Raw genomic sequence first — 24,616 nt, forward strand, 5'->3', positions numbered from 1 at the left:
GCTGAGCTACGGCTCAAAAACAAAAGGTAGTCTCTTTGTCCAAAGAGCTTAAGATTTCACTGGGAAATTGAGGTGCAACCACGTTGCATTTTGTGCCGTTTCCTGTCGTAGGCACAAGGCCTACCCACACAAGTGAGGTACCGTTTTTATCGGGAGACCTTGGGGAACGCTGGGTGGGTAGAAATTTGTTGATCAACGCAGATTCCAGAACTTTCCACCACAGAAATGTGAGGAAAATGTGTTTTGTTTGTCAAATTTTTATGTTTGCAAGGGATTCTCGGTAACAAAACCTGGAGGTAGGCAGACGAGTCACCCCATCCTAAATTTCCCTGGGTGTCTAGTTTTCAAAAAGGTATAGGTTTGCTAGGTTTCCCTAGGTGCTGGCAGAGCTACGGCGCAAAAACAAAAGGTAGTCTTTTTGTCCAAAACGTGCTAAATTTCACTGGGAAATTGAGGTGCGACCATGCTGCGTTTTGCGCTGTTTCATGTCGCAGCCACTATGCCTACCCACGCAAGTGAGATACCATTTCTTTCGGGAGACCTGAGGGCACGCTGGGTGGGTGGAAATTTGTTGATCTACGCAGATTCCAGAACTTTCCACCACAGAAATGTGAGGAAAATGTTTTTTTTTTTCAAATTGTTAGGTTTGCAACGGATTCTGGGTAACAAAACCTGGGGGTAGGCAGACGAGTCACCCCATCCTGAATTGCCCTGGGTGTCTAGTTTTCATAAATGTATAGGTTTGCTAGATTTTCCTAGGTGCTGGCAGAGCTTCGGCGCAAAAAGAAAAGGTAGTCTTTTTGTCCAAAGCGTGCTAAATTTCACTGGGAAATTGAGGTGCAACCATGCTGCGCTTTGCGCTGTTTCATGTCGCAGCCACTATGCCTACCCACGCAAGTGAGGTACCATTTTTTTTGAGAGACCTGGGGGCACGCTGGGTGGGTGGAAATTTGTTGATCTACACAGATTCCAGAACTTCCCACCACAGAAATGTGAGGAAAATGTGTTTTTTTTGGTCAAATTTTTATGTTTGCAAGGGATTCTGGGTAACAAAACCTGGAGGTAGGCAGACGAGTCACCCCATCCTAAATTCCCCTGGGTGTCTAGTTTTCAAAAAGGTATAGGTTTGCTAGGTTTCCCTAGGTGCTGGCAGAGCTACGGCGCAAAAACAAAAGGTAGTCTTTTCGTCCGAAACGTGCTAAATTTCACTGGGAAATTGAGGTGCGACCATGCTGCGTTTTGCGCTGTTTCATGTCGCAGCCACTATGCCTACCCACGCAAGTGAGGTACCATTTTTTTTGGGAGACCTGGGGGCACGCTGGGTGGGTGGAAATTTGTTGATCCACGCAGATTCCAGAACTTTCCACCACAGAAATGTGAGGAAAATGTGTTTTTTTGGTCAAATGTTTAGGTTTGCAAGTGATTCTGGGTAACAAAACCTGGGGGTAGGCAGACGAGTTACCCCATCCTGAATTTCCCTGGGTGTCTAGTTTTCAAAAATGTATAGGTTTGCTAGGTTTCCCTAGGTGCTGGCTGAGCTACGGCTCAAAAACAAAAGGTAGTCTCTTTGTCCAAAGAGCTTAAGATTTCACTGGGAAATTGAGGTGCAACCACGTTGCATTTTGTGCCGTTTCCTGTCGTAGGCACAAGGCCTACCCACACAAGTGAGGTACCGTTTTTATCGGGAGACCTGGGGGAACGCTGGGTGGGTAGAAATTTGTTGATCAACGCAGATTCCAGAACTTTCCACCACAGAAATGTGAGGAAAATGTGTTTTGTTTGTCAAATTTTTATGTTTGCAAGGGATTCTGGGTAACAAAACCTGGGGGTAGGCAGACGAGTCACCCCATCCTGAATTGCCCTGGGTGTCTAGTTTTCAAAAATTTATAGGTTTGCTAGGTTTCCCTAGGTGCTGGCAGAGCTTCGGCGCAAAAAGAAAAGGTAGTCTTTTTGTCCAAAGCGTGCTAAATTTCACTGGGAAATTGAGGTGCAACCATGCTGCGCTTTGCGCTGTTTCATGTCGCAGCCACTATGCCTACCCACGCAAGTGAGGTACCATTTTTTTGGGAGACCTGGGGGCACGCTGGGTGGGTGGAAATTTGTTGATCCATGCAGATTCCAGAACTTTCCACCACAGAAATGTGAGGAAATAGTGTTTTTTTGGTCAAATTTGTATGTTTGCAAGGGATTTCTGGGTAACAAAACCTGGGGGTAGGCAGACGAGTCACCCCATCCTGAATTCCCCTGGGTGTCTAGTTTTCAAAAATGTATAGGTTTGCTAGGTTTCCCTAGGTGCTAGCAGAGCTTCGGCGCAAAAAGAAAAGGTAGTCTTTTTGTCCAAAGCGTGCGAAATTTCACTGGGAAATTGAGGTGCAACCATGCTGCGCTTTGCGCTGTTTCATGTCGCAGCCACTATGCCTACCCACGCAAGTGAGGTACCATTTTTTTTGAGAGACCTGGGGGCACGCTGGGTGGGTGGAAATTCGTTGATCCACGCAGATTCCAGAACTTTCCACCACAGAAATGTGAGGAAAATGTGTTTTTTTTGTCAAATGTTTATGTTTGCAAGGGATTCTCGGTAACTAAACCTGGAGGTAGGCAGACGAGTCACCCCATCCTAAATTCCCCTGGGTGTCTAGTTTTCAAAAAGGTATAGGTTTGCTAGGTTTCCCTAGGTGCTGGCAGTGCTACGGCGCAAAAATAAAAGGTAGTCTTTTTGTCCAAAACGTGCTAAATTTCACTGGGAAATTGAGGTGCGACCATGCTGCGTTTTGCGCTGTTTCATGTCGCAGCCACTATGCCTACCCACACAAGTGAGGTATCATTGTTTCCGGGAGACCTAGGGGCACGCTGGGTGGGTGGAAATCTGTTGATCCACGAAGATTCCAGAACTTTCCACCACAGAAATGTGAGGAAAATGTGTTTTGTTTTTCAAATTGTTAGGTTTGCAACGGATTCTGGGTAACAAAACCTGGGGGTAGGCAGACGAGTCACCCCATCCTGAATTGCCCTGGGTGTTTAGTTTTCAAAAATGTATAGGTTTGCTAGATTTCCCTAGGTGCTGGCAGAGTTTCGGCGCAAAAAGAAAAGGTAGTCTTTTTGTCCAAAGCGTGCTAAATTTCACTGGGAAATTGAGGTGCGACCATGCTGCGTTTTGTGCTGTTTTATGTCGCAGCCACTATGCCTACTCACGCAAGTGAGGTACCATTTGTTTCGGGAGACCTGGGGGCACGCTGGGTGGGTGGAAATTTGTTGATCCACACAGATTCCAGAACTTTCCACCACAGAAATGTGAGGAAAATGTGTTTTTTTTGTCAAATATTTATGTTTGCAACGGATTCTGGGTACCAAAACCTGGAGGTAGGCAGACGAGTCACCCCATCCTAAATTCCCCTGGGTGTCTAGTTTTCAAAAAGGTATAGGTTTGCTAGGTTTCCCTAGGTGCTGGCAGAGATTCAGCACAAAAAGAAAAGGTAGTCTTTTTGTCCAAAGCGTGCTAAATTTCACTGGGAAATTGAGGTGCGACCATGCTGCGTTTTGCGCTGTTTTATGTCGCAGCCACTATGCCTACCCACGCAAGTGAGGTACCATTTTTTTCGGGAGACCTGGGGGCACGCTGGGTGGGTGGAAATTTGTTGATCCACACAGATTCCAGAACTTTCCACCACAGAAATGTGAGGAAAATGTGTTTTTTTGTCAAATGTTTATGTTTGCAAGGGATTCTGGGTAACAAAACCTGGAGGTAGGCAGACGAGTCACCCCATCCTGAATTCCCCTGGGTGTCTAGTTTTCAAACATGTATAGGTTTGCTAGGTTTCCCTAGGTGCTGGCAGAGCTACGGCGCAAAAATAAACTGTAGTATTTTTGTCGTAAACGTGCTAAATTTCACTGGGAAATTGAGGTGCGACCATGCTGCGTTTTGCGCTGTTTCATGTCGCAGCCACTATGCCTACCCACGCAAGTGAGGTACCATTTTTTTTGGAGACCTGGGGGCACGCTGGGTGGGTGGAAATTTGTTGATCTACGCAGATTCCAGAACTTTCCACCACAGAAATGTGAGGAAAATGTGTTTTTTTGTCAAATATTTATGTTTGCAAGGGATTCTGGGTAACAAAACCTGGGGGTAGTCAGACGAGTCACCCCATCCTGAATTGCCCTGGGTGTCTAGTTTTAAAAAATGTATAGGTTTGCTAGATTTCCCTAGGTGCTGGCAGAGCTACGGCGCAAAAACAAAAGATAGTCTTTTTGTCCGAAACGTGCTAAATTTCACTGGGAAATTGAGGTGCGACCATGCTGCGTTTTGCGCTGTTTCATGTCGCAGCCACTATGCCTACCCATGCAAGTGAGGTACCATTTTTTTTGGGAGACCTGGGGGCACGTTGGGTGGGTGGAAATTTGTTGATCCACGCAGATTCCAGAACTTTCCACCACAGAAATATGAGGAAAATGTGTTTTTTTTGTCAAATGTTTATGTTTGCAAGGGATTCTGGGTAACAAAACCTGGGGGTAGGCAGACGAGTCACCCCATCCTGAATTCCCCTGGGTGTCTAGTTTTCAAAAATGTATAGGTTTGCTAGGTTTCCCTAGGTGCTGGCAGAGCTTCGGCGCAAAAAGAAAAGGTAGTTTTTTTGTCCAAAGCGTGCTAAATTTCACTGGGAAATTGAGGTGCGACCATGCTGCGTTTTGCGCTGTTTTATGTCGCAGCCACTATGCCTACCCACGCAAGTGAGGTACAATTTTTTTCGGGAGACCTGGGGGCACGCTGGGTGGGTAGAAATGTGTTGATCCACACAGATTCCAGAACTTTCCACCACAGAAATGTGAGGACAATGTGTTTTTTTTGGTCAAATTTTTATGTTTGCAAGGGATTCTGGGTAACAAAACCTGGAGGTAGGCAGACGAGTCACCCCATCCTAAATTCCCCTGGATGTCTAGTTTTCAAAAAGGTATAGGTTTGCTAGGTTTCCCTAGGTGCTGGTAGAGCTACGGCGCAAAAACAAAAGGTGGTCTTTTTGTCCGAAACGTGCTAAATTTCACTGGGAAATTGAGGTGCGACCATGCTGCGTTTTGCGCTGTTTCATGTCGCAGCCACTATGCCTACCCACGCAAGTGAGGTACCATTTTTTTTGGGAGAGGTGGGGGCACGCTGGGTGGGTGGAAATTTGTTGATCCACGCAGATTCCAGAACTTTCCACCACAGAAATGTGAGGAAAATGTGTTTTTTTTGTCAAATTTTTAGGTTTGCAAGGGATTCTGGGTAACAAAACCTGGGGGTAGGCAGACGAGTCACCCCATCCTGAATTTCCCTGGGTGTCTAGTTTTCAAAAATGTATAGGTTTGCTAGGTTTCCCTAGGTGCTGGCTGAGCTACGGCTCAAAAACAAAAGGTAGTCTCTTTGTCCAAAGAGCTTAAGATTTCACTGGGAAATTGAGGTGCAACCACGTTGCATTTTGTGCCGTTTCCTGTCGTAGGCACAAGGCCTACCCACACAAGTGAGGTACCGTTTTTATCGGGAGACCTTGGGGAACGCTGGGTGGGTAGAAATTTGTTGATCAACGCAGATTCCAGAACTTTCCACCACAGAAATGTGAGGAAAATGTGTTTTGTTTGTCAAATTTTTATGTTTGCAAGGGATTCTCGGTAACAAAACCTGGGGGTAGGCAGACGAGTCACCCCATCCTGAATTGCCCTGGGTGTCTAGTTTTCATAAATGTATAGGTTTGCTAGATTTTCCTAGGTGCTGGCAGAGCTTCGGCGCAAAAAGAAAAGGTAGTCTTTTTGTCCAAAGCGTGCTAAATTTCACTGGGAAATTGAGGTGCAACCATGCTGCGCTTTGCGCTGTTTCATGTCGCAGCCACTATGCCTACCCACGCAAGTGAGGTACCATTTTTTTTGAGAGACCTGGGGGCACGCTGGGTGGGTGGAAATTTGTTGATCCACGCAGATTCCAGAACTTTCCACCACAGAAATGTGAGGAAAATGTGTTTTTTTGGTCAAATTATTATGTTTGCAAGGGATTCTGGGTAACAAAACCTGGGGGTAGGCAGACGAGTCACCCCATCCTGAATTCCCCTGGGTGTCTAGTTTTCAAAAATATATAGGTTTGCTAGGTTTCCCTAGGTACTGGCAGAGCTTCGGCGCAAAAAGAAAAGGTAGTTTTTTTGTCCAAAGCGTGCTAAATTTCACTGGGAAATTGAGGTGCGACCATGCTGCGTTTTGCGCTGTTTTATGTCCCAGCCACTATGCCTACCCACGCAAGTGAGGTACAAATTTTTCGGGAGACCTGGGGGCACGCTGGGTGGGTGGAAATTTGTTGATCTACACAGATTCCAGAACTTTCCACCACAGAAATGTGAGGAAAATGTGTTTTTTTTGGTCAAATTTTTATGTTTGCAAGGGATTCTGGGTAACAAAACCTGGAGGTAGGCAGACGAGTCACCCCATCCTAAATTCCCCTGGGTGTCTAGTTTTCAAAAAGGTATAGGTTTGCTAGGTTTCCCTGGGTGCTGGCAGAGCTACGGCGCAAAAACAAAAGGTAGTCTCTTTGTCCAAAGAGCTTAAGATTTCACTGGGAAATTGAGGTGCAACCACGTTGCATTTTGTGCCGTTTCCTGTCGTAGGCACAAGGCCTACCCACACAAGTGAGGTACCGTTTTTATCGGGAGACCTTGGGGAACGCTGGGTGGGTAGAAATGTGTTGATCAACGCAGATTCCAGAACTTTCCACCACAGAAATGTGAGGAAAATGTGTTTTGTTTGTAAAATTTTTATGTTTGCAAGGGATTCTGGGTAACAAAACCTGGGGGTAGGCAGACGAGTCACCCCATCCTGAATTGCCCTGGGTGTCTAGTTTTCAAAAATGTATAGGTCTGCTAGATTTCCCAAGGTGCTGGCAGAGCTTCGGCGCAAAAAGAAAAGGTAGTCTTTTTGTCCAAAGCGTGCTAAATTTCACTGGGAAATTGAGGTGCAACCATGCTGCGCTTTGCGCTGTTTCATGTCGCAGCCACTATGCCTACCCACGCAAGTGAGGTACCATTTTTTTTGAGAGACCTGGGGGCACGCTGGGTGGGTGGAAATTCGTTGATCCACGCAGATTCCAGAACTTTCCACCACAGAAATGTGAGGAAAATGTGTTTTTTTGGTCAAATTTTTATGTTTGCAAGGGATTCTGGGTAACAAAACCTGGGGGTAGGCAGACGAGTCACCCCATCCTGAATTCCCCTGGGTGTCTAGTTTCCAAAAATGTATAGGTTTGCTAGGTTTCCCTAGGTGCTGGCAGAGCTTCGGCGCAAAAAGAAAAGGTAGTTTTTTTGTCCAAAGCGTGCTAAATTTCACTGGGAAATTGAGGTGCGACCATGCTGCGTTTTGCGCTGTTTTATGTCGCAGCCACTATGCCTACCCACGCAAGTGAGGTACCATTTTTTTCGGGAGACCTGGGGGCACGCTGGGTGGGTGGAAATGTGTTGATCCACACAGATTCCAGAACTTTCCACCACAGAAATGTGAGGAAAATGTGTTTTTTTTGGTCAAATTTTTATGTTTGCAAGGGATTCTGGGTAACAAAACCTGGAGGTAGGCAGACAAGTCACCCCATCCTAAATTCCCCTGGATGTCTAGTTTTCAAAAAGGTATAGGTTTGCTAGGTTTCCCTAGGTGCTGGTAGAGCTACGGCGCAAAAACAAAAGGTAGTCTTTTTGTCCGAAACGTGCTAAATTTCACTGGGAAATTGAGGTGCGACCATGCTGCGTTTTGCCCTGTTTCATGTCGCAGCCACTATGCCTACCCACGCAAGTGAGGTACCATTTTTTTTGGGAGAGGTGGGGGCACGCTGGGTGGGTGGAAATTTGTTGATCCACGCAGATTCCAGAACTTTCCACCACAGAAATGTGAGGAAAATGTGTTTTTTTTGTCAAATTTTTAGGTTTGCAAGGGATTCTGGGTAACAAAACCTGGGGGTAGGCAGACGAGTCACCCCATCCTGAATTTCCCTGGGTGTCTAGTTTTCAAAAATGTATAGGTTTGCTAGGTTTCCCTAGGTGCTGGCTGAGCTACGGCTCAAAAACAAAAGGTAGTCTCTTTGTCCAAAGAGCTTAAGATTTCACTGGGAAATTGAGGTGCAACCACGTTGCATTTTGTGCCGTTTCCTGTCGTAGGCACAAGGCCTACCCACACAAGTGAGGTACCGTTTTTATCGGGAGACCTTGGGGAACGCTGGGTGGGTAGAAATTTGTTGATCAACGCAGATTCCAGAACTTTCCACCACAGAAATGTGAGGAAAATGTGTTTTGTTTGTCAAATTTTTATGTTTGCAAGGGATTCTCGGTAACAAAACCTGGAGGTAGGCAGACGAGTCACCCCATCCTAAATTTCCCTGGGTGTCTAGTTTTCAAAAAGGTATAGGTTTGCTAGGTTTCCCTAGGTGCTGGCAGAGCTACGGCGCAAAAACAAAAGGTAGTCTTTTTGTCCAAAACGTGCTAAATTTCACTGGGAAATTGAGGTGCGACCATGCTGCGTTTTGCGCTGTTTCATGTCGCAGCCACTATGCCTACCCACGCAAGTGAGATACCATTTCTTTCGGGAGACCTGAGGGCACGCTGGGTGGGTGGAAATTTGTTGATCTACGCAGATTCCAGAACTTTCCACCACAGAAATGTGAGGAAAATGTTTTTTTTTTTCAAATTGTTAGGTTTGCAACGGATTCTGGGTAACAAAACCTGGGGGTAGGCAGACGAGTCACCCCATCCTGAATTGCCCTGGGTGTCTAGTTTTCATAAATGTATAGGTTTGCTAGATTTTCCTAGGTGCTGGCAGAGCTTCGGCGCAAAAAGAAAAGGTAGTCTTTTTGTCCAAAGCGTGCTAAATTTCACTGGGAAATTGAGGTGCAACCATGCTGCGCTTTGCGCTGTTTCATGTCGCAGCCACTATGCCTACCCACGCAAGTGAGGTACCATTTTTTTTGAGAGACCTGGGGGCACGCTGGGTGGGTGGAAATTTGTTGATCTACACAGATTCCAGAACTTCCCACCACAGAAATGTGAGGAAAATGTGTTTTTTTTGGTCAAATTTTTATGTTTGCAAGGGATTCTGGGTAATAAAACCTGGAGGTAGGCAGACGAGTCACCCCATCCTAAATTCCCCTGGGTGTCTAGTTTTCAAAAAGGTATAGGTTTGCTAGGTTTCCCTAGGTGCTGGCAGAGCTACGGCGCAAAAACAAAAGGTAGTCTTTTCGTCCGAAACGTGCTAAATTTCACTGGGAAATTGAGGTGCGACCATGCTGCGTTTTGCGCTGTTTCATGTCGCAGCCACTATGCCTACCCACGCAAGTGAGGTACCATTTTTTTTGGGAGACCTGGGGGCACGCTGGGTGGGTGGAAATTTGTTGATCCACGCAGATTCCAGAACTTTCCACCACAGAAATGTGAGGAAAATGTGTTTTTTTGGTCAAATGTTTAGGTTTGCAAGTGATTCTGGGTAACAAAACCTGGGGGTAGGCAGACGAGTTACCCCATCCTGAATTTCCCTGGGTGTCTAGTTTTCAAAAATGTATAGGTTTGCTAGGTTTCCCTAGGTGCTGGCTGAGCTACGGCTCAAAAACAAAAGGTAGTCTCTTTGTCCAAAGAGCTTAAGATTTCACTGGGAAATTGAGGTGCAACCACGTTGCATTTTGTGCCGTTTCCTGTCGTAGGCACAAGGCCTACCCACACAAGTGAGGTACCGTTTTTATCGGGAGACCTGGGGGAACGCTGGGTGGGTAGAAATTTGTTGATCAACGCAGATTCCAGAACTTTCCACCACAGAAATGTGAGGAAAATGTGTTTTGTTTGTCAAATTTTTATGTTTGCAAGGGATTCTGGGTAACAAAACCTGGGGGTAGGCAGACGAGTCACCCCATCCTGAATTGCCCTGGGTGTCTAGTTTTCAAAAATTTATAGGTTTGCTAGGTTTCCCTAGGTGCTGGCAGAGCTTCGGCGCAAAAAGAAAAGGTAGTCTTTTTGTCCAAAGCGTGCTAAATTTCACTGGGAAATTGAGGTGCAACCATGCTGCGCTTTGCGCTGTTTCATGTCGCAGCCACTATGCCTACCCACGCAAGTGAGGTACCATTTTTTTGGGAGACCTGGGGGCACGCTGGGTGGGTGGAAATTTGTTGATCCATGCAGATTCCAGAACTTTCCACCACAGAAATGTGAGGAAATAGTGTTTTTTTGGTCAAATTTGTATGTTTGCAAGGGATTTCTGGGTAACAAAACCTGGGGGTAGGCAGACGAGTCACCCCATCCTGAATTCCCCTGGGTGTCTAGTTTTCAAAAATGTATAGGTTTGCTAGGTTTCCCTAGGTGCTAGCAGAGCTTCGGCGCAAAAAGAAAAGGTAGTCTTTTTGTCCAAAGCGTGCTAAATTTCACTGGGAAATTGAGGTGCAACCATGCTGCGCTTTGCGCTGTTTCATGTCGCAGCCACTATGCCTACCCACGCAAGTGAGGTACCATTTTTTTTGAGAGACCTGGGGGCACGCTGGGTGGGTGGAAATTCATTGATCCACGCAGATTCCAGAACTTTCCACCACAGAAATGTGAGGAAAATGTGTTTTTTTTGTCAAATGTTTATGTTTGCAAGGGATTCTCGGTAACTAAACCTGGAGGTAGGCAGACGAGTCACCCCATCCTAAATTCCCCTGGGTGTCTAGTTTTCAAAAAGGTATAGGTTTGCTAGGTTTCCCTAGGTGCTGGCAGTGCTACGGCGCAAAAATAAAAGGTAGTCTTTTTGTCCAAAACGTGCTAAATTTCACTGGGAAATTGAGGTGCGACCATGCTGCGTTTTGCGCTGTTTCATGTCGCAGCCACTATGCCTACCCACACAAGTGAGGTATCATTGTTTCCGGGAGACCTAGGGGCACGCTGGGTGGGTGGAAATCTGTTGATCCACGAAGATTCCAGAACTTTCCACCACAGAAATGTGAGGAAAATGTGTTTTGTTTTTCAAATTGTTAGGTTTGCAACGGATTCTGGGTAACAAAACCTGGGGGTAGGCAGACGAGTCACCCCATCCTGAATTGCCCTGGGTGTTTAGTTTTCAAAAATGTATAGGTTTGCTAGATTTCCCTAGGTGCTGGCAGAGTTTCGGCGCAAAAAGAAAAGGTAGTCTTTTTGTCCAAAGCGTGCTAAATTTCACTGGGAAATTGAGGTGCGACCATGCTGCGTTTTGTGCTGTTTTATGTCGCAGCCACTATGCCTACTCACGCAAGTGAGGTACCATTTGTTTCGGGAGACCTGGGGGCACGCTGGGTGGGTGGAAATTTGTTGATCCACACAGATTCCAGAACTTTCCACCACAGAAATGTGAGGAAAATGTGTTTTTTTTGTCAAATATTTATGTTTGCAACGGATTCTGGGTACCAAAACCTGGAGGTAGGCAGACGAGTCACCCCATCCTAAATTCCCCTGGGTGTCTAGTTTTCAAAAAGGTATAGGTTTGCTAGGTTTCCCTAGGTGCTGGCAGAGATTCAGCACAAAAAGAAAAGGTAGTCTTTTTGTCCAAAGCGTGCTAAATTTCACTGGGAAATTGAGGTGCGACCATGCTGCGTTTTGCGCTGTTTTATGTCGCAGCCACTATGCCTACCCACGCAAGTGAGGTACCATTTTTTTCGGGAGACCTGGGGGCACGCTGGGTGGGTGGAAATTTGTTGATCCACACAGATTCCAGAACTTTCCACCACAGAAATGTGAGGAAAATGTGTTTTTTTGTCAAATGTTTATGTTTGCAAGGGATTCTGGGTAACAAAACCTGGAGGTAGGCAGACGAGTCACCCCATCCTAAATTCCCCTGGGTGTCTAGTTTTCAAACATGTATAGGTTTGCTAGGTTTCCCTAGGTGCTGGCAGAGCTACGGCGCAAAAATAAAATGTAGTATTTTTGTCGTAAACGTGCTAAATTTCACTGGGAAATTGAGGTGCGACCATGCTGCGTTTTGCGCTGTTTCATGTCGCAGCCACTATGCCTACCCACGCAAGTGAGGTACCATTTTTTTTGGAGACCTGGGGGCACGCTGGGTGGGTGGAAATTTGTTGATCTACGCAGATTCCAGAACTTTCCACCACAGAAATGTGAGGAAAATGTGTTTTTTTGTCAAATATTTATGTTTGCAAGGGATTCTGGGTAACAAAACCTGGGGGTAGTCAGACGAGTCACCCCATCCTGAATTGCCCTGGGTGTCTAGTTTTAAAAAATGTATAGGTTTGCTAGATTTCCCTAGGTGCTGGCAGAGCTACGGCGCAAAAACAAAAGATAGTCTTTTTGTCCGAAACGTGCTAAATTTCACTGGGAAATTGAGGTGCGACCATGCTGCGTTTTGCGCTGTTTCATGTCGCAGCCACTATGCCTACCCATGCAAGTGAGGTACCATTTTTTTTGGGAGACCTGGGGGCACGTTGGGTGGGTGGAAATTTGTTGATCCACGCAGATTCCAGAACTTTCCACCACAGAAATATGAGGAAAATGTGTTTTTTTTGTCAAATGTTTATGTTTGCAAGGGATTCTGGGTAACAAAACCTGGGGGTAGGCAGACGAGTCACCCCATCCTGAATTCCCCTGGGTGTCTAGTTTTCAAAAATGTATAGGTTTGCTAGGTTTCCCTAGGTGCTGGCAGAGCTTCGGCGCAAAAAGAAAAGGTAGTCTTTTTGTCCAAAGCGTGCTAAATTTCACTGGGAAATTGAGGTGCAACCATGCTGCGCTTTGCGCTGTTTCATGTCGCAGCCACTATGCCTACCCACGCAAGTGAGGTACCATTTTTTTGGGAGACCTGGGGGCACGCTGGGTGGGTGGAAATTTGTTGATCCATGCAGATTCCAGAACTTTCCACCACAGAAATGTGAGGAAATAGTGTTTTTTTGGTCAAATTTGTATGTTTGCAAGGGATTCTGGGTAACAAAACCTGGGGGTAGGCAGACGAGTTACCCCATCCTGAATTCCCCTGGGTGTCTAGTTTTCAAAAATGTATAGGTTTGCTAGGTTTCCCTAGGTGCTGGCTGAGCTACGGCTCAAAAACCAAAGGTAGTCTCTTTGTCCAAAGAGCTTAAGATTTCACTGGGAAATTGAGGTGCAACCACGTTGCATTTTGTGCCGTTTCCTGTCGTAGGCACAAGGCCTACCCACACAAGTGAGGTACCGTTTTTATCGGGAGACCTTGGGGAACGCTGGGTGGGTAGAAATTTGTTGATCAACGCAGATTCCAGAACTTTCCACCACAGAAATGTGAGGAAAATGTGTTTTGTTTGTCAAATTTTTATGTTTGCAAGGGATTCTCGGTAACAAAACCTGGAGGTAGGCAGACGAGTCACCCCATCCTAAATTTCCCTGGGTGTCTAGTTTTCAAAAAGGTATAGGTTTGCTAGGTTTCCCTAGGTGCTGGCAGAGCTACGGCGCAAAAACAAAAGGTAGTCTTTTTGTCCAAAACGTGCTAAATTTCACTGGGAAATTGAGGTGCGACCATGCTGCGTTTTGCGCTGTTTCATGTCGCAGCCACTATGCCTACCCATGCAAGTGAGGTACCATTTTTTTTGGGAGACCTGGGGGCACGTTGGGTGGGTGGAAATTTGTTGATCCACGCAGATTCCAGAACTTTCCACCACAGAAATGTGAGGAAAATGTGTTTTTTTTGTCAAATGTTTATGTTTGCAAGGGATTCTGGGTAACAAAACCTGGGGGTAGGCAGACGAGTCACCCCATCCTGAATTCCCCTGGGTGTCTAGTTTTCAAAAATGTATAGGTTTGCTAGGTTTCCCTAGGTGCTGGCAGAGCTTCGGCGCAAAAAGAAAAGGTAGTCTTTTTGTCCAAAGCGTGCTAAATTTCACTGGGAAATTGAGGTGCAACCATGCTGCGCTTTGCGCTGTTTCATGTCGCAGCCACTATGCCTACCCACGCAAGTGAGGTACCATTTTTTTGGGAGACCTGGGGGCACGCTGGGTGGGTGGAAATTTGTTGATCCATGCAGATTCCAGAACTTTCCACCACAGAAATGTGAGGAAATAGTGTTTTTTTGGTCAAATTTGTATGTTTGCAAGGGATTCTGGGTAACAAAACCTGGGGGTAGGCAGACGAGTTACCCCATCCTGAATTCCCCTGGGTGTCTAGTTTTCAAAAATTTATAGGTTTGCTAGGTTTCCCTAGGTGCTGGCTGAGCTACGGCTCAAAAACAAAAGGTAGTCTCTTTGTCCAAAGAGCTTAAGATTTCACTGGGAAATTGAGGTGCAACCACGTTGCATTTTGTGCCGTTTCCTGTCGTAGGCACAAGGCCTACCCACACAAGTGAGGTACCGTTTTTATCGGGAGACCTTGGGGAACGCTGGGTGGGTAGAAATTTGTTGATCAACGCAGATTCCAGAACTTTCCACCACAGAAATGTGAGGAAAATGTGTTTTGTTTGTCAAATTTTTATGTTTGCAAGGGATTCTCGGTAACAAAACCTGGAGGTAGGCAGACGAGTCACCCCATCCTAAATTTCCCTGGGTGTCTAGTTTTCAAAAAGGTATAGGTTTGCTAGGTTTCCCTAGGTGCTGGCAGAGCTACGGCGCAAAAACAAAAGGTAGTCTTTTTGTCCAAAACGTGCTAAATTTCACTGGGAAATTGAGGTGCGACCATGCTGCGTTTTGCGCTGTTTCATGTCGCAGCCACTATGCCTACCCACGCAAGTGAGATACCATTTCTTTCGGGAGACCTGAGGGCACGCTGGGTGGGTGGAAATTTGTTGATCTACGCAGATTCCAGAACTTTCCACCACAGAAATGTGAGGAAAATGTTTTTTTTTTTCAAATTGTTAGGTTTGCAACGGATTCTGGGTAACAAAACCTGGGGGTAGGCAGACGAGTCACCCCATCCTGAATTGCCCTGGGTGTCTAGTTTTCATAAATGTATAGGTTTGCTAGATTTTCCTAGGTGCTGGCAGAGCTTCGGCGCAAAAAGAAAAGGTAGTCTTTTTGTCCAAAGCGTGCTAAATTTCACTGGGAAATTGAGGTGCAACCATGCTGCGCTTTGCGCTGTTTCATGTCGCAGCCACTATGCCTACCCACGCAAGTGAGGTACCATTTTTTTTGAGAGACCTCGGGGCACGCTGGGTGGGTGGAAATTTGTTGATCCACGCAGATTCCAGAACTTTCCACCACAGAAATGTGAGGAAAATGTGTTTTTTTGGTCAAATTATTATGTTTGCAAGGGATTCTGGGTAACAAAACCTGGGGGTAGGCAGACGAGTCACCCCATCCTGAATTCCCCTGGGTGTCTAGTTTTCAAAAATATATAGGTTTGCTAGGTTTCCCTAGGTGCTGGCAGAGATTCAGCGCAAAAAGAAAAGGTAGTCTTTTTGTCCAAAGCGTGCTAAATTTCACTGGGAAATTGAGGTGCGACCATGCTGCGTTTTGCGCTGTTTTATGTCGCAGCCACTATGCCTACCCACGCAAGTGAGGTACCATTTTTTCGGGAGACCTGGGGGCACGCTGGGTGGGTGGAAATTTGTTGATCCACACAGATTCCAGAACTTTCCACCACAGAAATGTGAGGAAAATGTGTTTTTTTTGTCAAATGTTTATGTTTGCAAGGGATTCTGGGTAACAAAACCTGGAGGTAGGCAGACGAGTCACCCCATCCTAAATTCCCCTGGGTGTCTAGTTTTCAAACATGTATAGGTTTGCTAGGTTTCCCTAGGTGCTGGCAGAGCTACGGCGCAAAAATAAAATGTAGTATTTTTGTCGTAAACGTGCTAAATTTCACTGGGAAATTGAGGTGCGACCATGCTGCGTTTTGCGCTGTTTCATGTCGCAGCCACTATGCCTACCCACGCAAGTGAGGTACCATTTTTTTTGGAGACCTGGGGGCACGCTGGGTGGGTGGAAATTTGTTGATCTACGCAGATTCCAGAACTTTCCACCACAGAAATGTGAGGAAAATGTGTTTTTTTGTCAAATATTTATGTTTGCAAGGGATTCTGGGTAACAAAACCTGGGGGTAGTCAGACGAGTCACCCCATCCTGAATTGCCCTGGGTGTCTAGTTTTAAAAAATGTATAGGTTTGCTAGATTTCCCTAGGTGCTGGCAGAGCTACGGCGCAAAAACAAAAGATAGTCTTTTTGTCCGAAACGTGCTAAATTTCACTGGGAAATTGAGGTGCGACCATGCTGCGTTTTGCGCTGTTTCATGTCGCAGCCACTATGCCTACCCATGCAAGTGAGGTACCATTTTTTTTGGGAGACCTGGGGGCACGTTGGGTGGGTGGAAATTTGTTGATCCACGCAGATTCCAGAACTTTCCACCACAGAAATGTGAGGAAAATGTGTTTTTTTTGTCAAATGTTTATGTTTGCAAGGGATTCTGGGTAACAAAACCTGGGGGTAGGCAGACGAGTCACCCCATCCTGAATTCCCCTGGGTGTCTAGTTTTCAAAAATGTATAGGTTTGCTAGGTTTCCCTAGGTGCTGGCAGAGCTTCGGCGCAAAAAGAAAAGGTAGTCTTTTTGTCCAAAGCGTGCTAAATTTCACTGGGAAATTGAGGTGCAACCATGCTGCGCTTTGCGCTGTTTCATGTCGCAGCCACTATGCCTACCCACGCAAGTGAGGTACCATTTTTTTGGGAGACCTGGGGGCACGCTGGGTGGGTGGAAATTTGTTGATCCATGCAGATTCCAGAACTTTCCACCACAGAAATGTGAGGAAATAGTGTTTTTTTGGTCAAATTTGTATGTTTGCAAGGGATTCTGGGTAACAAAACCTGGGGGTAGGCAGACGAGTTACCCCATCCTGAATTCCCCTGGGTGTCTAGTTTTCAAAAATGTATAGGTTTGCTAGGTTTCCCTAGGTGCTGGCTGAGCTACGGCTCAAAAACCAAAGGTAGTCTCTTTGTCCAAAGAGCTTAAGATTTCACTGGGAAATTGAGGTGCAACCACGTTGCATTTTGTGCCGTTTCCTGTCGTAGGCACAAGGCCTACCCACACAAGTGAGGTACCGTTTTTATCGGGAGACCTTGGGGAACGCTGGGTGGGTAGAAATTTGTTGATCAACGCAGATTCCAGAACTTTCCACCACAGAAATGTGAGGAAAATGTGTTTTGTTTGTCAAATTTTTATGTTTGCAAGGGATTCTCGGTAACAAAACCTGGAGGTAGGCAGACGAGTCACCCCATCCTAAATTTCCCTGGGTGTCTAGTTTTCAAAAAGGTATAGGTTTGCTAAGTTTCCCTAGGTGCTGGCAGAGCTACGGCGCAAAAACAAAAGGTAGTCTTTTTGTCCAAAACGTGCTAAATTTCACTGGGAAATTGAGGTGCGACCATGCTGCGTTTTGCGCTGTTTCATGTCGCAGCCACTATGCCTACCCACGCAAGTGAGATACCATTTCTTTCGGGAGACCTGAGGGCACGCTGGGTGGGTGGAAATTTGTTGATCTACGCAGATTCCAGAACTTTCCACCACAGAAATGTGAGGAAATTGTTTTTTTTTTTCAAATTGTTAGGTTTGCAACGGATTCTGGGTAACAAAACCTGGGGGTAGGCAGACGAGTCACCCCATCCTGAATTGCCCTGGGTGTCTAGTTTTCATAAATGTATAGGTTTGCTAGATTTTCCTAGGTGCTGGCAGAGCTTCGGCGCAAAAAGAAAAGGTAGTCTTTTTGTCCAAAGCGTGCTAAATTTCACTGGGAAATTGAGGTGCAACCATGCTGCGCTTTGCGCTGTTTCATGTCGCAGCCACTATGCCTACCCACGCAAGTGAGGTACCATTTTTTTTGAGAGACCTGGGGGCACGCTGGGTGGGTGGAAATTTGTTGATCCACGCAGATTCCAGAACTTTCCACCACAGAAATGTGAGGAAAATGTGTTTTTTTGGTCAAATTATTATGTTTGCAAGGGATTCTGGGTAACAAAACCTGGGGGTAGGCAGACGAGTCACCCCATCCTGAATTCCCCTGGGTGTCTAGTTTTCAAAAATATATAGGTTTGCTAGGTTTCCCTAGGTACTGGCAGAGCTTCGGCGCAAAAAGAAAAGGTAGTTTTTTTGTCCAAAGCGTGCTAAATTTCACTGGGAAATTGAGGTGCGACCATGCTGCGTTTTGCGCTGTTTTATGTCCCAGCCACTATGCCTACCCACGCAAGTGAGGTACAAATTTTTCGGGAGACCTGGGGGCCCGCTGGGTGGGTGGAAATTTGTTGATCTACACAGATTCCAGAACTTTCCACCACAGAAATGTGAGGAAAATGTGTTTTTTTTGGTCAAATTTTTATGTTTGCAAGGGATTCTGGGTAACAAAACCTGGAGGTAGGCAGACGAGTCACCCCATCCTAAATTCCCCTGGGTGTCTAGTTTTCAAAAAGGTATAGGTTTGCTAGGTTTCCCTAGGTGCTGGCAGAGCTACGGCGCAAAAACAAAAGGTAGTCTCTTTGTCCAAAGAGCTTAAGATTTCACTGGGAAATTGAGGTGCAACCACGTTGCATTTTGTGCCGTTTCCTGTCGTAGGCACAAGGCCTACCCACACAAGTGAGGTACCGTTTTTATCGGGAGACCTGGGGAAACGCTGGGTGGGTAGAAATTTGTTGATCAACGCAGATTCCAGAACTTTCCACCACAGAAATGTGAGGAAAATGTGTTTTGTTTGTCAAATTTTTATGTTTGCAAGGGATTCTGGGTAACAAAACCTGGGGGTAGGCAGACGAGTCACCCCATCCTGAATTGCCCTGGGTGTCTAGTTTTCAAAAATGTATAGGTCTGCTAGATTTCCCAAGGTGCTGGCAGAGCTTCGGCGCAAAAAGAAAAGGTAGTCTTTTTGTCCAAAGCGTGCTAAATTTCACTGGGAAATTGAGGTGCAACCATGCTGCGCTTTGCGCTGTTTCATGTCGCAGCCACTATGCCTACCCACGCAAGTGAGGTACCATTTTTTTTGAGAGACCTGGGGGCACGCTGGGTGGGTGGAAATTCGTTGATCCACGCATATTCCAGAACTTTCCACCACAGAAATGTGAGGAAAATGTGTTTTTTTGGTCAAATTTTTATGTTTGCAAGGGATTCTGGGTAACAAAACCTGGGGGTAGGCAGACGAGTCACCCCATCCTGAATTCCCCTGGGTGTCTAGTTTCCAAAAATGTATAGGTTTGCTAGGTTTCCCTAGGTGCTGGCAGAGCTTCGGCGCAAAAAGAAAAGGTAGTTTTTTTGTCCAAAGCGTGCTAAATTTCACTGGGAAATTGAGGTGCGACCATGCTGCGTTTTGCGCTGTTTTATGTCGCAGCCACTATGCCTACCCACGCAAGTGAGGTACCATTTTTTTCGGGAGACCTGGGGGCACGCTGGGTGGGTGGAAATGTGTTGATCCACACAGATTCCAGAACTTTCCACCACAGAAATGTGAGGAAAATGTGTTTTTTTTGGTCAAATTTTTATGTTTGCAAGGGATTCTGGGTAACAAAACCTGGAGGTAGGCAGACGAGTCACCCCATCCTAAATTCCCCTGGGTGTCTAGTTTTCAAAAAGGTATAGGTTTGCTAGGTTTCCCTAGGTGCTGGCAGAGCTACGGCGCAAAAACAAAAGGTAGTCTTTTTGTCCGAAACGTGCTAAATTTCACTGGGAAATTGAGGTGCGACCATGCTGCGTTTTGCGCTGTTTCATGTCGCAGCCACTATGCCTACCCACGCAAGTGAGGTACCATTTTTTTGGGGAGAGGTGGGGGCACGCTGGGTGGGTGGAAATTTGTTGATCCACGCAGATTCCAGAACTTTCCACCACAGAAATGTGAGGAAAATGTGTTTTTTTTGTCAAATTTTTAGGTTTGCAAGGGATTCTGGGTAACAAAACCTGGGGGTAGGCAGACGAGTCACCCCATCCTGAATTTCCCTGGGTGTCTAGTTTTCAAAAATGTATAGGTTTGCTAGGTTTCCCTAGGTGCTGGCTGAGCTACGGCTCAAAAACAAAAGGTAGTCTCTTTGTCCAAAGAGCTTAAGATTTCACTGCGAAATTGAGGTGCAACCACGTTGCATTTTGTGCCGTTTCCTGTCGTAGGCACAAGGCCTACCCACACAAGTGAGGTACCGTTTTTATCGGGAGACCTTGGGGAACGCTGGGTGGGTAGAAATTTGTTGATCAACGCAGATTCCAGAACTTTCCACCACAGAAATGTGAGGAAAATGTGTTTTGTTTGTCAAATTTTTATGTTTGCAAGGGATTCTCGGTAACAAAACCTGGAGGTAGGCAGACGAGTCACCCCATCCTAAATTTCCCTGGGTGTCTAGTTTTCAAAAAGGTATAGGTTTGCTAGGTTTCCCTAGGTGCTGGCAGAGCTACGGCGCAAAAACAAAAGGTAGTCTTTTTGTCCAAACGTGCTAAATTTCACTGGGAAATTGAGGTGCGACCATGCTGCGTTTTGCGCTGTTTCATGTCGCAGCCACTATGCCTACCCACGCAAGTGAGATACCATTTCTTTCGGGAGACCTGAGGGCACGCTGGGTGGGTGGAAATTTGTTGATCTACGCAGATTCCAGAACTTTCCACCACAGAAATGTGAGGAAAATGTTTTGTTTTTTTCAAATTGTTAGGTTTGCAACGGATTCTGGGTAACAAAACCTGGGGGTAGGCAGACGAGTCACCCCATCCTGAATTGCCCTGGGTGTCTAGTTTTCATAAATGTATAGGTTTGCTAGATTTTCCTAGGTGCTGGCAGAGCTTCGGCGCAAAAAGAAAAGGTAGTCTTTTTGTCCAAAGCGTGCTAAATTTCACTGGGAAATTGAGGTGCGACCATGCTGCGTTTTGCGCTGTTTTATGTCGCAGCCACTATGCCTACCCACGCAAGTGAGGTACCATTTTTTTTGGGAGACCTGGGGGCACGCTGGGTGGGTGGAAATTTGTTGATCCACGCAGATTCCAGAACTTTCCACCACAGAAATGTGAGGAAAATGTGTTTTTTTGGTCAAATTATTATGTTTGCAAGGGATTCTGGGTAACAAAACCTGGGGGTAGGCAGACGAGTCACCCCATCCTGAATTCCCCTGGGTGTCTAGTTTTCAAAAATATATAGGTTTGCTAGGTTTCCCTAGGTACTGGCAGAGCTTCGGCGCAAAAAGAAAAGGTAGTTTTTTTGTCCAAAGCGTGCTAAATTTCACTGGGAAATTGAGGTGCGACCATGCTGCGTTTTGCGCTGTTTTATGTCGCAGCCACTATGCCTACCCACGCAAGTGAGGTACAAATTTTTCGGGAGACCTGGGGGCACGCTGGGTGGGTGGAAATTTGTTGATCCACGCAGATTCCAGAACTTCCCACCACAGAAATGTGAGGAAAATGTGTTTTTTTGGTCAAATGTTTAGGTTTGCAAGTGATTCTGGGTAACAAAACCTGGGGGTAGGCAGACGAGTTACCCCATCCTGAATTTCCCTGGGTGTCTAGTTTTCAAAAATGTATAGGTTTGCTAGGTTTCCCTAGGTGCTGGCTGAGCTACGGCTCAAAAACAAAAGGTAGTCTCTTTGTCCAAAGAGCTTAAGATTTCACTGGGAAATTGAGGTGCAACCACGTTGCATTTTGTGCCGTTTCCTGTCGTAGGCACAAGGCCTACCCACACAAGTGAGGTACCGTTTTTATCGGGAGACCTGGGGGAACGCTGGGTGGGTAGAAATTTGTTGATCAACGCAGATTCCAGAACTTTCCACCACAGAAATGTGAGGAAAATGTGTTTTGTTTGTCAAATTTTTATGTTTGCAAGGGATTCTGGGTAACAAAAACTGGGGGTAGGCAGACGAGTCACCCCATCCTGAATTGCCCTGGGTGTCTAGTTTTCAAAAATGTATAGGTTTGCTAGGTTTCCCTAGGTGCTGGCAGAGCTTCGGCGCAAAAAGAAAAGGTAGTCTTTTTGTCCAAAGCGTGCTAAATTTCACTGGGAAATTGAGGTGCAACCATGCTGCGCTTTGCGCTGTTTCATGTCGCAGCCACTATGCCTACCCACGCAAGTGAGGTACCATTTTTTTGGGAGACCTGGGGGCACGCTGGGTGGGTGGAAATTTGTTGATCCATGCAGATTCCAGAACTTTCCACCACAGAAATGTGAGGAAATAGTGTTTTTTTGGTCAAATTTGTATGTTTGCAAGGGATTTCTGGGTAACAAAACCTGGGGGTAGGCAGACGAGTCACCCCATCCTGAATTCCCCTGGGTGTCTAGTTTTGAAAAATGTATAGGTTTGCTAGGTTTCCCTAGGTGCTGGCAGAGCTACGGCGCAAAAACAAAAGGTAGTCTTTTTGTCCAAAACGTGCTAAATTTCACTGGGAAATTGAGGTGCGACCATGCTGCGTTTTGCGCTGTTTCATGTCGCAGCCACTATGCCTACCCACGCAAGTGAGATACCATTTCTTTCGGGAGACCTGAGGGCACGCTGGGTGGGTGGAAATTTGTTGATCTACGCAGATTCCAGAACTTTCCACCACAGAAATGTGAGGAAAATGTGTTTTGTTTTCAAATTGTTAGGTTTGCAACGGATTCTGGGTAACAAAACCTGGGGGTAGGCAGACGAGTCACCCCATCCTGAATTGCCCTGGGTGTCTAGTTTTCATAAATGTATAGGTTTGCTAGATTTCCCTAGGTGCTGGCAGAGCTTCGGCGCAAAAAGAAAAGATAGTCTTTTTGTCCAAAGCGTGCTAAATTTCACTGGGAAATTGAGGTGCAACCATGCTGCGCTTTGCGCTGTTTCATGTCGCAGCCACTATGCCTACCCACGCAAGTGAGGTACCATTTTTTTTGAGAGACCTGGGGGCACGCTGGGTGGGTGGAAATTTGTTGATCCACGCAGATTCCAGAACTTTCCACCACAGAAATGTGAGGAAAATGTGTTCTTTTGGTCAAATTATTATGTTTGCAAGGGATTCTCGGTAACAAAACCTGGAGGTAGGCAGAGGAGTCACCCCATCCTAACTTTCCCTGCGTGTCTAGTTTTAAAAAATGTATAGGTTTGCTAGGTTTCCCTAGGTGCTGGCAGAGCTACGGCGCAAAAACAAAAGGTAGTCTTTTTGTTCAAAGCGTGCTAAATTTCACTGGGAAATTGAGGTGCGACCATGCTGCGTTTTGCGCTGTTTTATGTCGCAGCCACTATGCCTACCCACGCAAGTGAGGTACCATTTTTTTTGGGAGATCTGGGGGCACGCTGGGTGGGTGAAAATTTGTTGATCCACACAGATTCCAGAGCTTTCTACCACAGAAATGTGAGGAAAATGTGTTTTTTTTGTCAAATGTTTATGTTTGCAAGGGATTCTCGGTAACAAAACCTGGAGGTAGGCAGACGAGTCACCCCATCCTAAATTCCCCTGGGTGTCTAGTTTTCAAAAAGGTATAGGTTTGCTAGGTTTCCCTAGGTGCTGGCAGAGCTACGGCGCAAAAACAAAAGGTAGTCTTTTTGTCCAAAACGTGCTAAATTTCACTGGGAAATTGAGGTGCGACCATGCTGCGTTTTGCGCTGTTTCATGTCGCAGCCACTATGCCTACCCACACAAGTGAGGTATCATTGTTTCCGGGAGACCTAGGGGCACGCTGGGTGGGTGGAAATCTGTTGATCCACGAAGATTCCAGAACTTTCCACCACAGAAATGTGAGGAAAATGTGTTTTGTTTTTCAAATTGTTAGGTTTGCAACGGATTCTGGGTAACAAAACCTGGGGGTAGGCAGACGAGTCACCCCATCCTGAATTGCCCTGGGTGTTTAGTTTTCAAAAATGTATAGGTTTGCTAGATTTCCCTAGGTGCTGGCAGAGTTTCGGCGCAAAAAGAAAAGGTAGTCTTTTTGTCCAAAGCGTGCTAAATTTCACTGGGAAATTGAGGTGCGACCATGCTGCGTTTTGTGCTGTTTTATGTCGCAGCCACTATGCCTACTCACGCAAGTGAGGTACCATTTGTTTCGGGAGACCTGGGGGCACGCTGGGTGGGTGGAAATTTGTTGATCCACACAGATTCCAGAACTTTCCACCACAGAAATGTGAGGAAAATGTTTTTTTTTTGTCAAATATTTATGTTTGCAACGGATTCTGGGTACCAAAACCTGGAGGTAGGCAGACGAGTCACCCCATCCTAAATTCCCCTGGGTGTCTAGTTTTCAAAAAGGTATAGGTTTGCTAGGTTTCCCTTGGTGCTGGCAGAGCTTCGGCGCAAAAAGAAAAGGTAGTCTTTTTGTCCAAAGCGTGCTAAATTTCACTGGGAAATTGAGGTGCGACCATGCTGCGTTTTGCGCTGTTTTATGTCGCAGCCACTATGCCTACCCACGCAAGTGAGGTACCATTTTTTTCGGGAGACCTGGGGGCACGCTGGGTGGGTGGAAATTTGTTGATCCACACAGATTCCAGAACTTTCCACCACAGAAATGTGAGGAAAATGTGTTTTTTTTGTCAAATGTTTATGTTTGCAAGGGATTCTGGGTAACAAAACCTGGAGGTAGGCAGACGAGTCACCCCATCCTAAATTCCCCTGGGTGTCTAGTTTTCAAACATGTATAGGTTTGCTAGGTTTCCCTAGGTGCTGGCAGAGCTACGGCGCAAAAATAAAATGTAGTATTTTTGTCGTAAACGTGCTAAATTTCACTGGGAAATTGAGGTGCGACCATGCTGCGTTTTGCGCTGTTTCATGTCGCAGCCACTAT

Source organism: Lissotriton helveticus, chromosome 11, assembly GCF_964261635.1.
Source record: "Lissotriton helveticus chromosome 11, aLisHel1.1, whole genome shotgun sequence".
Classification (NCBI taxonomy): Eukaryota; Metazoa; Chordata; class Amphibia; order Caudata; family Salamandridae; genus Lissotriton; species Lissotriton helveticus.